At 42.2% G+C, this 16312-nt stretch overlaps 1 long non-coding RNA gene and 1 pseudogene across 1 annotated transcript in view; one reads left to right on the top strand and one right to left on the bottom strand.

The window, feature by feature from the left end:
- Positions 1–5705: 5705 nt before the first annotated feature.
- LOC123379865 overlaps positions 5706–16312 on the bottom strand; it is a 61164-nt gene continuing 50557 nt past the window's right edge. Inside the window, exon 4 of the long non-coding RNA XR_006584811.1 lies at positions 5706–6104. This is a non-coding gene — a long non-coding RNA (uncharacterized LOC123379865). The remainder of the gene's footprint in view (positions 6105–16312) is intronic.
- On the top strand, positions 9746–10756 carry LOC101084646 (annotated as a pseudogene).

Below are 16312 nucleotides of genomic sequence, written 5' to 3'. Positions count from 1 at the left end.
ACTCACTGACTCATTAAAGAGGAACATCAGAATGATAGAGGTTCCAGAAGATGAAGAGAGAGAAAAAGGGGTAGAAGTGTTATGTGATAAAATCATAGTGGAAACTTTCCTAACCTGGGGAAAGATACAGATATCAAAATCCAGGAAGCACAGAGGACTCCCATTGGATTCAACAAAAACCAACCATCAACAAGACATATCATAGTCAAATTCACAAAATACTCGGGAAAGAATCATGAAAGCAGCAAGGGGAAAAAAAGTCCTCAACCTACAAGGGAAGACAGATCAGGTTTGTAACAGACCTATCCACAGAAACTTGGCAGGCCAGAAAGGAGTGGCAGGATATATTCAATGTGCTGACTTGGAAAAATATGCAGCCAAGAATTCTTTATCCAGCAAGGCTGTCATTCAAAATAGAAGGCGAGATTAAAAGTTTCCTAGACAAACAAAAATTAAAGGAGTTTGTGACCACTAAACCAGCCATGTAAGAAATTTTAAGGGGGACGCTCTGAGGGGAGAAGAAAGAAAGAAGAAAGAAAGAAAGAAAGAAAGAAAGAAAGAAAGAAAGAAAGAAAGAAAGAAAGAGAGAAAAAAGAAGGAAAAAGAAAGAAAAAAAGAAAGAAAGAAAAAGAGAGGAAGGAAGGAAGGAAGGAAGGAAGGAAGGAAGGAAGGAAGAACCAAAAGCAACAAAGACTAGAAAGGACCAGAGAATACCATCAGAAACTCCAACTCTACAAGCAACAACATGGCAATAAATTCTTATCTTTCAGTACTCACTCTAAATGTCAATGGACTAAATGCTCCAATCAAAAGACATAGGCTAACAGAATGGATAAGAAAACAAGATCCATATATATACTGTTTACAAGAGATGCACTTTAGACCTAAAGACACCTTCAGATTTAAAGTAAGGGGATGGAAAACCATCTACCATGCTAATTGTCAACAAAAGAAAGTTGAAGTAGCCATACTTATATCAGACAATCTAGACTTTAAAATAAAGACTCTAACAAGAGATGAAGAAGGGCATTATATCATAATTAAGGGGTCTATCCACCAAGACGACCTAACAATTGTAAACATTTATGCACCAAATGTGGAGGAACCCAAATATATAAATCAATTAATGACAAACATAAAGAAACTCATTGATAATAATACCATAATAGTAGGGGACTTCAACACCCCACTTACAGCAATGGACAGATCATCTAATTAGAAAATCCACAAGGAAACAATGGCTTTGAATGACACACTGGACCAGATGGACTTAAGAGATATATTCAGAACATTTCATCCTAAAGCATAGGAATACACATTCTTCTCCAGTGCACATGGAATGTTCTCCAGAATAGACCACATACTGGGACACAAATCAGCCCTCAACAAGTACAAAAGGATCAAGATAACACTGTGCACATTTTCAGACCACAATGCTATGAAACTCGAGATCAACAACAAGAAAAAATTTGGAAAGGTAACAAATACTTGGAGACTAAAAAACATCCTACTAAAGAATGAATGGGCTGACCAAGAAGTTAAAGAGGAAATTAAAAAGTACATGGAAGCCAATGAAAATGATAATGTCCCAAAACCTCTGGGACATAGCAAAGACCGTCATCATAAGAGAGAAGTATATAGCAATCCAGGCCTTCCTAAAGAAGGAAGAAAGATCTCAGATACACAACCTAACCTTATGCCTTAAAGAGCTGGAAAAAGAACAGCAAATGAAACCCAAAACCAGCAGAAGACAGGAAATAATAAAGATTAGAGCAGAAATTAATGCTATTGAAACAAACAAACAAACAAACAAAAAACCCAACAGAACAGATCAATGAAACCAGAAGCTGGTTCTTCGAAAGAATTAACAAAATTGATAAACCACTAGCCAGTTTGATCAAAAAGAAAAAGGAAAGGACCCAAATAAATAAAATCAAGAATGAAAGAGGAGAGATCACAACCAACACAGCAGAAATAAAAACAATAAGAAGAGAATATTATGAGTAATTATATGCCAATTAAATGGGCAATCTGGAAGAAATGGACAAATTCCTAGAAACATATACACTACCAAAACTGAAACAGGAAGAAATAGACAATTTGAACAGACCCATAACCGGTAAAGAAATCGAATTAGCGATCAAAAATCTCCCAAAAAACAAGAGTCCAGGGCCAGATGGCTTTCCAGGGGAATTCTACCAAACGTTTAAGAAAGAGTTAACACCTATTCTCTTGAAGCTGTCCCAAAAAATAGAAATGGAAGGAAAACTTCCAAACTCTTTCTATGAAACCAGCATTACCTTGATTCCAAAACCAGAGACCCCACTAAAAAGGAGATCTATAGACCAATTTCCCTGATGAACATGGATGTAAAAATCCTCAACAAGATATTAGCCAACCGGATCCAACAATACATTAAAAAATTATTCACCATGACCAAGTGGGATTTATACCTGGGATGCAGGTCTGGTCCAATATCCACAAAACAATTAACATGATTCATCACATCAATAAAAGAAAGGACAAGAAAGATATGGTCTTCTCAATAGATGTAGAGAAAGCATTTGACAAAATATAGCATCCTTTCTTGATAAAATCCCTCAAGAAAGTAGGGATAGAAAGATCACACCTCGAGATCATAAAAGCCATATATGAAGACCCATTGCTAATATCATCCTCAATGCGGAAAAACTGAGAGCTATCTCCCTAAGGTCAGGAACAAGACAGGGATGTCGACTCTCGCCACTGTTATTCAACATAGTATTGAAAGTCTTAGCCTCAGCAATCAGATAACACAAAGAAATAAAAGGCATCCAAATCGGCCAGGAGGAGGCCAAACTTTCACTCTTTGCAGATTACATGATACTCTATATGGAAAACCCTAAAGATGCCATCAAAAAACTTCTAAAACTGATTCATTAATTCAGCAAAGTTGTGGGACATAAATTCAATGTACAGAAATTGGTTGCATTCCTATACACCAACAATGAAGCAACAGAAAGAGAAATGAAGGAATCGATCCCATTTACAATGGCACCAAAAACCATAAAATACCTAGCAATGAATCTAACCAAAGAGGTGAAAATTCTGTACACTGAAAACTATAGAAAGCTTATGAAAGAAATTGAAAAATACCAAAAAAAAAAATGAAAAATATTCCATGCTCCTGGGTAGGAAGAACAAATATTGTTAAAATATCAATACTACCCAAAGCAGTCTACATATTCAATGCAATCCCTATCAAAGTAACACCAGCATTCTTCACATAGCTAGAAAAAACAATCCTAAAATTTGTGTGGAACCATAAAAGACCCCAAATAGCCAAAGCAATCTTGAAAAAGAAAACCAAAGCAGGAGGCATCACAATCCTAGACTTCAAGCTATACTACAAAGCTGTAATCATCAAGACAGTATGGTTCTGGCACAAAAACAGACACTCAGATCAACGGAACAGAATAGAGAACCCAGAAATGGACCCAGAAACATATGGCCAACTCATCTTTGACAAAGCAGGAAAGAATATCCAAAGGAATAAAGACAGTCTCTTCAGCAAGTGGTGCTGGGAAAACTGGACAGCAACATGCAGAAAAATGAACCTGGACCACTTTCTTACACGATACACAAAAACAAACTCAAAATGGATTAAAGACCTCAATGTAAGATAGGAAGCCATCAGAATCCTCGAGGAGAAAGCAGACAAAAAACCTCTTTGATCTTGGCTGCAGCAACTTCTTACTCAACACATCTCTGGAGGCAAAGGAAACAAAAGCAAAAATGAACTATTGGGACCTCATCAAAATAAAAAGCTTCTGCACAGCAAAGGAAACAATCAGCAAAACTAAAAGGCAACCGACAGAATGGGGGAAGGTATTTGCAAACAACATATCAGATAAAGGGTTAGTATCCAAAATGTATAAAGAACTTATCAAACTCAACATCCAAAACACAAATAATCTAGTGAAGAAATGGGCAAAAGACATGAATAGATACTTCTCCAAAGAAGACATCCAGTTGGCCAACCAACACATGAAAAAATGCTCCACATCACTCACCATCAGGGAAATACAAATCAAAACCACACTGAGATACCACCTCACACCTGTCAGAATGACTAACATTAATGACTCAGGCAACAACAGATGTTGGTGAGGATGTGGAGAAAGAGGAATTCTTGCACTGCTTGTGGGAATGCAAGCTGGTGCAGCCACTCTGGAAAACAGTATGGACGTTCCTCAAAAAACTAAAAATAGAACTACCCTACGACCCAGCAATTGCACTGCTAGGTATTTATCCAAGGGATACAGGTGTGCTGTTTTGAAGGGGCACATGCACCCCTATATTTATAGCAGCACTATCAACAATAGCCAAAGTATGGAAAGAGCCCAAATGTCCACCGATGGATGAATGGATAAAGAAGAAGTGGTATATATATATACAGTGGAGTATTACTCGGCAATCAAAAAGAATGAAATCTTGCCATTTGCAACTAGGTGGATGGAACTAGAGGGTATTATGGTAAATGAAATTAGTCAGACAAAGCCGAATATCATATGACTTCACTCGTAGGAGGACTTTAAGACACAGAACAGGGGTGCCTGGGTGGCGCAGTCGGTTAAGCGTCCGACTTCAGCCAGGTCACGATCTCACGGTCCGTGAGTTCGAGCCCCGCGTCAGGCTCTGGGCTGATGGCTCGGAGCCTGGAGCCTGTTTCCGATGCTGTGTCTCCCTCTCTCTCTGCCCCTCCCCCGTTCATGCTCTGTTTCTCTCTGTCCCAAAAATAAATAAAAAACGTTGAAAAAAAAATAAAAAAAAAATAAGACACAGAACAGATGAACACAAGGGAAGGGAAGCAAAAATAATATAAAAACAGGGAGGGGGACAAAACAGAAGAGTCTCATAAATATGGAGAACAATCAGAGGGTTATTGGAGGGGTTGTGGGAGGCGGGATGGGCTAAATGGGTAAGGGGCACTAAGGAATCTACTCCTGAAATCATTGTTGCACTAGATGCTAACTAACTTGGATGTAAATTTAAAAAATAAAATTTAAATTAAAAAAAATCCCACCAAGGGACCCAGAAGAAGACAGCTTTGCTTGTGAAAGGGATGGGGCTTGGTCCTAAGATGTATATCCAACTATACATCTGGACGCTGGGTTCTGACACAGGGTGGAGAGCAGTGAAAACCACAGATTGGGCAGGAAAAAGCAAAGGAGTAGGGGCGAGGGCTGGCACTGTGGAAGTCCGCAAAGTGGATCTCTAACAATTAGTCTCCATACATAGATGCTCCCCACTGATGCCCCTTGTCTAGTAAATTGATATTTTTCACTGGGACAAGAGCCTGATTCTTCTCCCAAAGAATAATGGGAGATATCTCAGAGAGAAGAAAAGAACAAGAATTCACTGTCTCCTAGGATTCTCCTATATCTAAATTTTTTTTTTTTACTGTCCATGTCAACCTGAGAAACCAAATGGACATGCAATAGCTCAGTGCACCCTAGACTTTCCTTTCTCCTGATGTCCCCACCATGTACAACTCTGCCCTTCCCCGTTTGTTCAGTATAGATGGAAGGAGCAATTGGGTCTCATGCTTCGACTGACAGATGAGTGAGTGACCAGGAATTGGTTAGCTCAATAAGCACCCCTCCTACAAAATTGGTTTAAAAAAAAAAATCAACAAAGAAACTAATAAAAGCCTTCCTGGTGAGGAACTTTAAACCTTTAGACCAGCTCAAAGCCTCTGATTTCCCTTTTTTTAACTGCACCAAATACCAAGAACCAGAACAGTATTTGTGAGATTGCTTAGAGGGATCCCAAAGATGTACCAACCAACCCTACATGAATCTGAACCTACATGAACACTAGTTCTAATGAACGTTTTTAGTAAGAAGTAATACGTACCCATTTCAATGACAGGCAATTAAGATTTTGCTTTCAGCAAAACCTATAAAGGTAAAGAGTCAGCTCGTTTATGTGGAGGGAAAGTAGCTCTGCCGAGTGCTGAGATGTAGATCTAAATCAAGCCTTAGATGGAGAGAAAGCCAAGGCTTCCGACCATGTGCTCCTCCAGGACTCCAGCGTGTGCCAATGCCAGGGGGTCCTAGAGCCTGCAGAGAGAGAGAAGCATGCGAGACCCAGGATGATAAAATCCTCACCTAGATCTGAGGAAAAGTGTCATCAATAGACCATTCACCCAAGCTCTCAAAAAAGATGAGAGGATAAAATAAGGCTGCAGTTTACACCCAGACACCTGGGGCAGGCAGGATAATTGGGGCTCACCAGACTCAGGGCAGAAGGACATGGAAGTCATTCCAAGTCCCATTCACCCATGGAAACAGGGATGTTTAGTACACTAGTTAGAACAGACTCAAGGGCCAAGGGTGAGCCTGCAGGCAGAGGGACCAGGCTGGGAGGGGCACGGTCATGATGAATCAGGTACTTAGAAGCAAGGCTGCAGCCCAGGAAAGCGGCATGCATTTGTATGGTCCCTTTCAAAATCGATATGCGAGCTCTACAGCCTACGTGCCCGGAAGCAGCACTTCATTTACAGGAGCTGCCGATGGGCTGAGTCACCGGTTAAGTGATGCTTGAATAGAAATCGCTCTGAAGCACATACTCCCTTCCTTCCTTGAACACTCACTGAGCACGTACAAGATGCTGGAGTCTGAAGATGAACAGGTGGTCAGTGCAGACACACCAATCCCCACAACATGTTAAAGGACCACAGAAAGTACGGGTGCCTGGGTGGCTCAGTGGATTAAGCATCCAACTTTGGCTCCAGTCATGATCTCACGCTTCATGAGCTCAAGCCTTGCGTGGGGCTCTATGCGGATGGCTCAGAGCCTGGAGCCTGCTTTGGACTGTGTCTCCCTCTCTCTCTGCCCCTCCCCTGCCCACGCTCACTCTCTTTCTCTCTCTCTCTCTCTCTCTCTGAAAAATAAACATTAAAAACATTTTTTTTTTAAGAAAAGGACCACAAAGTTGAAGGCCCCTATGGTAGCTTCTTCCTTTACACTTAGCAAGGGGATTTCAGCCTGAAAGTCAAGGTTTGCACTGACAACAGTCTTCAGGGTTTTGTTTGTTTTGTTTCGTTTTATTTTTTACTAAGTCTTACCTTGGTGGCTGTTTTTTTAAGAGGCTTTTCTGCTAAATTCATTTTACGTGTAGTTTTTTTACTAACTGGATTTTATCAAGTATTTAATATGGATTATGTTAAGTGCACAACAACATGCAGAAACTTCAGGATCTGATTTTTTTTTTATTATATGAAATTTATTGTCAAATTAGTTTCTACACAACACCCAGTGCTCATCCCAAAAGATGCCCTCTTCAATGCCCATCACCTACCCTCCCCTCCCTCCCACCCCCCATCAACCCTCAGTTTGTTCTCAGTTTTTAAGAGTCTCTTATGCTTTGGCTCTCTCTCCCACTCTAACCTCTTTTTTTTTTCTTTTTTTTCCTTCCCCTCCCCCATGGGTTTCTGTTAAGTTTCTCAGGATCCACATAAGAGTGAAACCATATGGTACCTGTCTTTCTCTGTATGGCTTATTTCACTTAGCATCACACTCTCCAGTTCCATCCACGTTACTACAGAGGGCCATATTTCATTCTTTTTCATTGCCACGTAGTACTCTATTGTGTATATAAACCACAATTTCTTTAGGATCTGATATTTTTAAAACTTAGCACTATGTTAACTATAGAATGAACAAGGACTTCTTAACATTTTCACGTGGCAGCTATGAAGGACCTGTCATGCTTTCTCATTGTTCTTAGGAATAGTAAACGGCAACATTGCACTAAGCTGAGCAGACACTGACTCTTTTAAAGGAAAAAATTTCCCCCATTTACCACCTACTCACCTTTAGACCCAAGTGCCCAGTGAGTGTTTGAGAATGAACTGGAAGTAGATAAATTTCTGGAGTGACTTCTATTTAACACCCAATGCATCACATCCCTTGTCTGAGTAACTTGTTTAAACTGTGCTATTTCTTTGGGGCACCTGGGTGGTTCAGACTTAAGTGTCTGACTCTTGATTTTGGCTCAGGTCATGATCTCACAGTTTGTGAGGTTGAGCCCCACATCGGGGCTCTGTGCTGACAGTGCAGAGCCTGCTTGGGATTCTCTCTCTCTGCCCCTCCCCCACTCACTCTCTCTGTCTCTCTCTCAAAAATAAACAAACTTAAATTAAAAAAAGAAAGAATACTTCTGCCACTATAAAACTACAATAACATTTAAAATAAATGTAATCAAGGTGATTTTTAAAAAGGCTACAAAACTTCAATTTAATGAATCTATTTTAAAATGGCAGGTGCTGATGTGACTCTAGAAGGTCAGTGCTGGGGCACACCTTGCCTGTGGCATTATTGTGGGCACATGAGCTGTACTCCCAGTACTTCTCTCTACTGAAACTACCATAGACTGGCCTTTGCTTGTCTGGCACTAGGTGACAATCCCGGTCCTTCCTGTGGAAAGGAATCTCGTTGCATATGTCCTGGGTCCATCTCTGGATGGAGACAATTAATATCTGCTGTTCTGCTATTCCGGGATCTCTTTACCACACACATGACCACAGGGTGTTCATTCCCTTCTAATTATTTAATCGATTTCACAGCACTGTGCCTCCCTGCTGTATCTAACTTCAGCCCCTCTTCTATTCAGAGGCAGGTGCTGAAATGCCTCCCAAAATCAGACTTGGAATCATAGCCCCAAGGTTCCAAGAGCCCATATGAAGTTCTAAAATCTTCACCAAAGGCAAAAATTAAAGTCTCAAGTACCTTTAGAATGGTCTCACTTTGCAAGTCAAGCATGAGATCCATGGCTTTATCTATACAGCCCTGTAGACTAATTCTCATACTCACTGAAGTTTGAGAACCACTGAAACAGACTATAGGCAAGAACAAAAGGGATGTCTCTCCATAGAAGTTTGGGCAGCCAAGCCAGTCCACGCCGCAGAGAAGTGTAGTACCCGGGGATACACGGGAGGCCAGTACAGAATGCCAAAATGTTCTTGCTTGCTGGGAGAATCCACTCTTTTGTCTTCTAGTATGGAGTTTCTAAACCTATGTTAGTACGTGTGTTCACGTTGTGAGATCTAAATAAGATAACTGTGGATTCTCGTCCTACGACAGGTATACAAAGTAACTTGTTAGATTACAAGTACATGCGTGCCATTTGGTTAATTCAGTATTGCATGGCAGGTTGATTGATTTTCCTTGTTAAGTCCCATAATTAACTCACACCAAAACCTCTTTCTCTAAAATCTCCTTTTTGAAAAATGTTAATCTTGTTGAAACATACAATTCTATATGTTATTTACTGAAAAACAAAATGAATCTTATTAAAATTCAAGGTCATATTACACTGTGCCCAAAGAATCATTCTGCCATCAGGCTAAGAATCAGAAGAAACATATGGTGTACATAAAGTTGTCATGTGCAAGCAAGCAAAAAGAATATCTACTTATTCAGATGGAGAGGCAAGGGGTGACTGGGTGGCTCAGTCAGTTAGGCATCTGACTTTGCTCAGGTCATGATCCGGCAGTCTGTGGGTTTGAGCCCCATGTCGGGCTCTGTGCTGACAGCTGGGAGCCTGGAGCCTACTTCGGATTCCATGTCTCTCTCTCTCTCTCTCTGCCACTCCCCCGACTCGCACTCTGTCCCACACTCGTGCTCTCTCACTCACTCTCAAAAAATAAAAATTTTTTAAAAATTTTATTGCTAAGATGGAGAGGCTGAAATATGATAACCGAAATGTTGCCCTTAATTAAACCAAACCAACAATCAGAATATTTGGTCTGCATAATTTTCCAGAAGACATTTTAACGTCATGGCCTCTTAAAGCAATATGGTTTCTGCAGGAAGTGCGCCCCTGGTCCTGCTGATGTCTCTTGCTTCAATAGGGTTTGGACGGTACAGACCCAGGGACACCCCTTCTATCAGCCTGTGACCACCCTCTAAACATTTTTTCAGTCACAACCTTCAGAGCCATCTTCTCAGCCACCCTTTGCCTCCAGGACGAGCCAACACCCTATTTTGAGCTTAGCTCCTTATTACCGATCAACCATGAGCACCCGGATTCATCAGAACCATTCCACCGAGGTGGAGGCTGCCATCAGACCCCTACCAACATGCATCTGCGGGCCTCCTACACCTACCTCTCTCTGGGCTTCTATTTCCACCACGACCATGTGGCTCTGGAGGGCTGGGCCACTTCTTCCACAAGCTGCCTTAGGAGAAGCCTTAGGAGGGTCCTGAGCCGACTTGAAGATGCAAAACCAGTGTGGTGGCCGTGCCCTCTTCCAGGATGGGCAGAAGCATCCCAGGATGAGTGGGGTAAAGCCTTGGATGCCATGGAAGCCACCCTGGTTATGGAGAAGAACCTGAACCAGGCCCTTTTGGATCCGCACGCCCTGGCTTCTGCCTGCACAGGCCTCCGTCTCTGACTTCCTGGACAACCACTTCCTGGATGAGGAGGTGAAACTCAATCAAGAAGATGGCGACCACCTGACTCTCATCTGTAAGCTGGCTGGCCCCCAGACTGGGCTGGTTGAGTGTCCCTTCCAGAGGCTCACCTTCAAGCATCAGTAGGAGCCCTTGAAGCCCAACAGCCTTTGAAGGGCCCCTCTAGCATCGCCTGGGCCAGGGCTTGTGCCTGAACTTCTCCTTGCAGCCACTAGGCAGCTTTTTAGCCACCCTGGAGCCCTCTCCCAAGCCTTGGACCAAATAGAAACAATAAAGCTTTTTGTAGCCAAAAAAAAGCAAAATGATGTCTGTAAATATTCAATTATAAGAACTAAAAGGAATGACTGTGCCAAATTTTGCCCTGTTTCTACCCACCAGCCTCCTACCACCAGGATACATTTTCATTCTTATATTAATTGCCTTTGCTCCTTCTACAGCCACTTAGCTCTGGTCATCTCCCATCCAAAAGCCTGGTCCTGTCCAGTCACCCTTGTGTCAACACGAAGGCCCTAACCACTTGGGCCATCCCACTTAGAAACCTGGACATCTCTCCCTTACCTCACTCACATCCAGGCAACCACCAGCCCTGCTATCTGCTCTGGCTGGCCTCTCCTCACCTGCAGAGCCCCCCTCCTGGTTCAGACCATCAACATCTCCCACCTTAACTACTGAAATACCCTCATAATTGCATGCACTTGTGCTCCCCATCAACCTGTTTTCTACACAGCAGCAGAGTGATCTTTTGTTTTTAATTTTTTTTTAATGTTTATTTATTTCTGAGAGAGACAGAGACAGAATGCGAGTGGGTTAGGGACAGAGAGAGAGGGAGACACAGAAGCAGAAGCAGGGTCCAGGCTCTGAGCTGTCAGCACAGAGCCCAATGCGGGGCTTGAACTCATGAGCTGTAAGATCATGGCCTGAGCAGAAGTCAGACGCTCAACCGACTGAGCACCCAGGCGCCCCCAGGTGCCTCAGCAGAGTGATCTTAAAGTGCAAATCAATCGTGTCCCTCATTTGACCCTTTTACTTACTGCCCTTTTCTCCCAGAATCATAATAGAATCCCCCCCTACCTGCCAGGCATGTTTCTCATGATCTGACCCCTGCCACCTTCTCTAGCCACAACACAGGCCACTTCCCACCCCCACCCTACCCCCCGCTCACCACATCTGGGCACCCTCAGACTTGCTAAGGCCCCAGCTCTGTGGCTTTTCAGGGACTTTGCACCTCCTTGGTCGTCAGCCTGCAGTGCCTGTCCCTCCCAAGAAGCCTGAGCCTCTCCTATACTTCCAGACTGCTACCCTTATTACATCATTTTATGATGTGACCAGTATAATTATGGCACCCCAAAGATGACCATGCTCTAATCTTTGGAACCTGTGAATAGGTTATCTTACATGGTACAAGGGGCCATGCAGCTGTGATTAAGAATCTTGAGATGGGGAGATTGTCCCAGATAATCCAAGTGGGCCAGATATAATCACACGCGTCCTTGAATGCAGAGAGCCTTTCTCACCGCTAGTCAGAGAGAAGTGACACTGCTGACTTTGAAGATGCAGGAAGGGGCCATGAGTCATGGAAAGCAAGCAGCTCTAGAAGCTGAAAAAGGCAAGAAAACGGAACTTCCCCTAAAGCCTCTGCCCACGTCTTGGTTTTAGCCTGGTGAGGCCCATGTTAGATTTCTAATCCACAGAACTGTAAGATAATGTGTGTTGTTTTAAGCCCCTAAGTTTGTGACAAATTTGTTATAACAGCCAGAGGACACTAACACACATGATATTTGTGGTATTTGTCATCCCTCTAATATTAGGAATTATTTATACCATGTGGTATAAAGGCTCTGGAGTCAGCCTGGGTCAAGCTCCCACTTTTCCACTCACTAGCCAGATGGCTTTGGACAGTTAAGCTAACAAACTTAAGCTAAGCTTCTAGTCCCTGGTCCATAAGAAAGGGATAATAATGCTTATCTCCAAGGGTGGTCATGAGAATTCAGTAAGATAATACGAAGAAGCACTTAGCATAATGACTAGCACAGAGTAAGCCTTCAATAAGAGTAGGCCACCATGAGTGTTGTGATTGTTGGTTGTGTGACTATTTATTTGCTCTCACAAGATTATAAACTCTGTGAAGATAGGCACCGTGACTTTATTGCTCATTGCTGTATTTCCAGGCCCAAGCACAGAGCTGGATGGAGTAGGTAGTCAGTGTAGAAATGGATGGATGGATAGATGGATGGATGGATGGATGGATGGATGGGTTTACATGTTAACTACTTTAGGTCCCAAGCATTACATAAGGCCTAATTCACCTGGTTAGCTCAACAATACGAGCTGAGTGGCTGCTGTGCATGGTAGGCATTGTGCCTTGTGCTGATGAATAGAAAAGGAAAAACACCCCCCCTCAATCCTCAGTTTGTTCTCAGTTTTTAAGAGTCTCTTATGGTTTGGCTCTAACTTTTTTTTTTTCCTTCTCCTCCCCCATGGTCTTCTGGTAAGTTTCTCAGGATCCACCTAAGAGTGAAAACATACGGTATCTGTCTTTTTCTGTATGACTTACTTCATTTAGCATAACACCCTCCAGTTCCATCCATGTTGCTACAAAGGGCCATATTTCATTCTTTCTCATTGCCACGTAGTACTCCATTGTGTATATAAACCACAATTTCTTTATCCATTCATCGGTTGATGGACATTTAGGCTGTTTCCATAATGTGGCTATTGTTGAAAGTGCTGCTATCAACATTGGGGTCCAAGTGCCCCTATGCATCAGCACTCCTGTATCCCTTGGGTAAATTCCTAGCAGTGCTACTGCTGGGTCATAGGGTAGGTCCATTTTTAATTTTTTGAGGAACCTCCACACTGTTTTCCAGAGCGCCTGCACCAGTTTGCATTCCCACCAACGGTGCAAGAGGGTTCCCGTGTCTCCACATCCTCGCCAGCATCTATAGTCTCCTGATTTGTTCATTTTGGCCACTCTGACTGGCATGAGGTGATATCTCAGTGTGGTTTTGGGTGATGGGCATTGAGGAGGGCACCTGTTGGGATGAGCACTGGGTGTTGTATGGAAACCAATTTGACAATAAATTTTTTATTTAAAAAATCTTAAAAACAAAGAAATAAAAATATATTGAGGAAAAAAAAGGAAAGGAAAAACAAAGTGCCTCTTATTGTCTGTGACTTACAGCAGCCCAGAGTTCTCAATGGGCAAAAGCACTAGATGGCATGGACTGTCATGAAAGTGACAAGCCAGAGACCCCTCAGAGATATAAAAGACGATATGGTCTCATCTATTTTGGGTGATCTGGGAAGCTTTTTTGGAGGTGGTGAGATGTGAGAGGGTATTTGAGTCTGGGCAAAGTTTCTATCGGATGAGAGCAAAGAAGGAAAAGCATTCTGGTTATGTTGGAGGAATAGGAGACAGCAGCCTGCAAGAGTAAGTCTGACCCATTTTTTAGATGGTTTTGAACATCAGCTAAAGACTCTGGGCTGCCCCTTAAACGTAGGGAGAACAGGTGACGAGTTCAGATCCAGGAAGCAGCACAGTGGAGCAAATCAATAAGACGATGGCAGGACTGGGCTGGACAAACAGCCATCCCACCTCATACACCATGTGGGGGTACAATTACTAGGTTTTAAAGATGGGGGCAAAACCAGATGACAAGACGTTGCTGATCTTCACTTTCAAAACTTCTCTGGAATTTGTTGTTTTGACGGCCAGATCTGGATCCTCGCCCTTGGCGGTCGTGAGGTTTGTTCACTAGCCTGGGTAGCAATCTCTGTGCTCTCACCAGCTCCCTGGGCTGCGCAGCTCCTCTTTTGTGGGCTCCCACTGTGAACCTATTCAGATGCTTCTCCCAAAGTGCTGGTGTTTTCCTCTCAAGCTCTCAGCAGGGCCCTTTTAGGGTTCAGTCAGCGTGGAGCCTGAGAGCCTTGAAAGTATAATAAAGGGTAAGTCAGCAGTCCTTGCCAAGAACCCCAAAACCTTAGTCTGTGGGCGATAACCCTCCCCATCTGGACATAAAAGCAGCCTCCCTTAAAAAAGCAAGTTTTGTCTCATCAGCGACTGACACCGAGCTGCGGGTGAAACCCAGCCCGATCCTGGGAATCTGCCTGCACACAGACAAGTACAGAACCTTTCTCCACCCCTGACTTGTGATGCCAAACTCTACTGTAAAACATTTACTCGAGAAAAGTCTCCAAGTGGGGTTTATTTTCTATTACAAATAGCACTCGAATATTTCCCAAATGTTTTCTGAAATCAGTCCCGTGCACTTTTTAAAAGCTCTGGGTTTCCAAATTCTTTTGAAATGTGTAGTGATCAATGCAGGTTTTGAGTTGAGTATTCCTGCTCATGCCACATTTTCACCTAATTTCCAATCTTTTGTGGTATCCTTGATTAGTAAGGTACTTGATGTTATCTTTTTACTGCGGGCCCTTGACTGTAGAAAAATGTTGAAATGATTCATCGATCATAATAAAAGACTTCAAAGGGATCCAAGTTAAACCTCAGGATTCTGAGGCACACACTAGACAGTAAATTTCTTGAATTTCAACCTCAGGACAATGAGACCAGCGGAGAATTTTGCTAAAAATGCCTAATGAGTATGTTAGTCACATCTAAAAATCATCTGTTGTCCACATGTTCACATTATATATATGTGTGTGTTGTCTCTACATATAGAGACAACACACACATATATAGGGGATGGGGGGCTGTGGGGGGAGTGCGTTGCCTCCACCAACCATTTATAGTGTAGCAAGATGTAGTTTCAACTATTCATTTCCACTGATCCAATCCCTGAACATCAGAGGTCGCTGTAAAAGAAGAATAAAGTGACTCCCTTGGGATGGAAGCCTTGCCCCCAACCAAACCAGAGATGCTGCAAAGCACCTGATTCACACTTTGTCTCTATGGGCTCCAGTTTGAAACACAAAGTTGAAATCCATTAAATGATTGCCTTAAATCCCAATTCAGAAACACTTTTCTGTCGTACTTATATGAATTCTGCCTAATGTTTTTCAAAATAACCAAATATTTGGCTGGATTAAATTTTTAAAAAGACAAAAGATATCCATTGTGTGTTTGGTGTTAATAAAGCTTTTAGAAATAATGTAGTGCAGGTTAAAAAATGAACACAATAAAAAATAAAGGACTCTCTTTTTATTAGAACTTGAAATTTCTGACCACAAGGAAAAAAGTCTGTAACTATGTATGGTGATGGATGATAACTAGACTTAGTGCAGTGATCATTTCTAAATTTATACAAATATTGAATTATATTGTTGTACACTTGAAACTAATATAAGGTCGTATGTCAATTATACTTCTAGGAAAAACAAGGACTTCCCTTTGGAAATATACATTTAAAGGACAGGATCTTTCTTTTAAATGTGTCTTTATTTATTCTGAGTAGGGGAGGGGCAGAAAGAAAAGGAGAAAGAGAGAATACCAAGCAGGCTCTTTGCCATCAGCACACAGCCTGACATGGGGCTGAATCCCACGAACCGTGAGATCTTGACCTGAGCCAAAACCAAGAGTTGGACGCTTAACTGACCCAGCCACCTCGGCGCCCCTAAAGTACGTGATCTCTATATACAGGCTTTCAGTTATGGAACAAACAACTCACAGGAATAAAAGGCAGAGCATAAGGAATACAGTCAAAGATACTGCAGTAACGTTGCATGGTGACAGATGGTAGCTATACTCATGCTGGGCGCAGAATAATGTATAAACTTTGAACCACTGTGTTATATACACCTGAAACTAATGTAATGTTGTGTGTCAACTGTACTCAAATAAAAAATATATGCAAATATGATACATGTCTTCCATTTCTTGCCATGGATTTAATGAG

The sequence above is a fragment of the Felis catus genome, chromosome C2 (assembly GCF_018350175.1).
Source record: "Felis catus isolate Fca126 chromosome C2, F.catus_Fca126_mat1.0, whole genome shotgun sequence".
Lineage (NCBI taxonomy): Eukaryota > Metazoa > Chordata > Mammalia > Carnivora > Felidae > Felis > Felis catus.
This window is presented reverse-complemented; position numbering and strand designations above follow the sequence as displayed.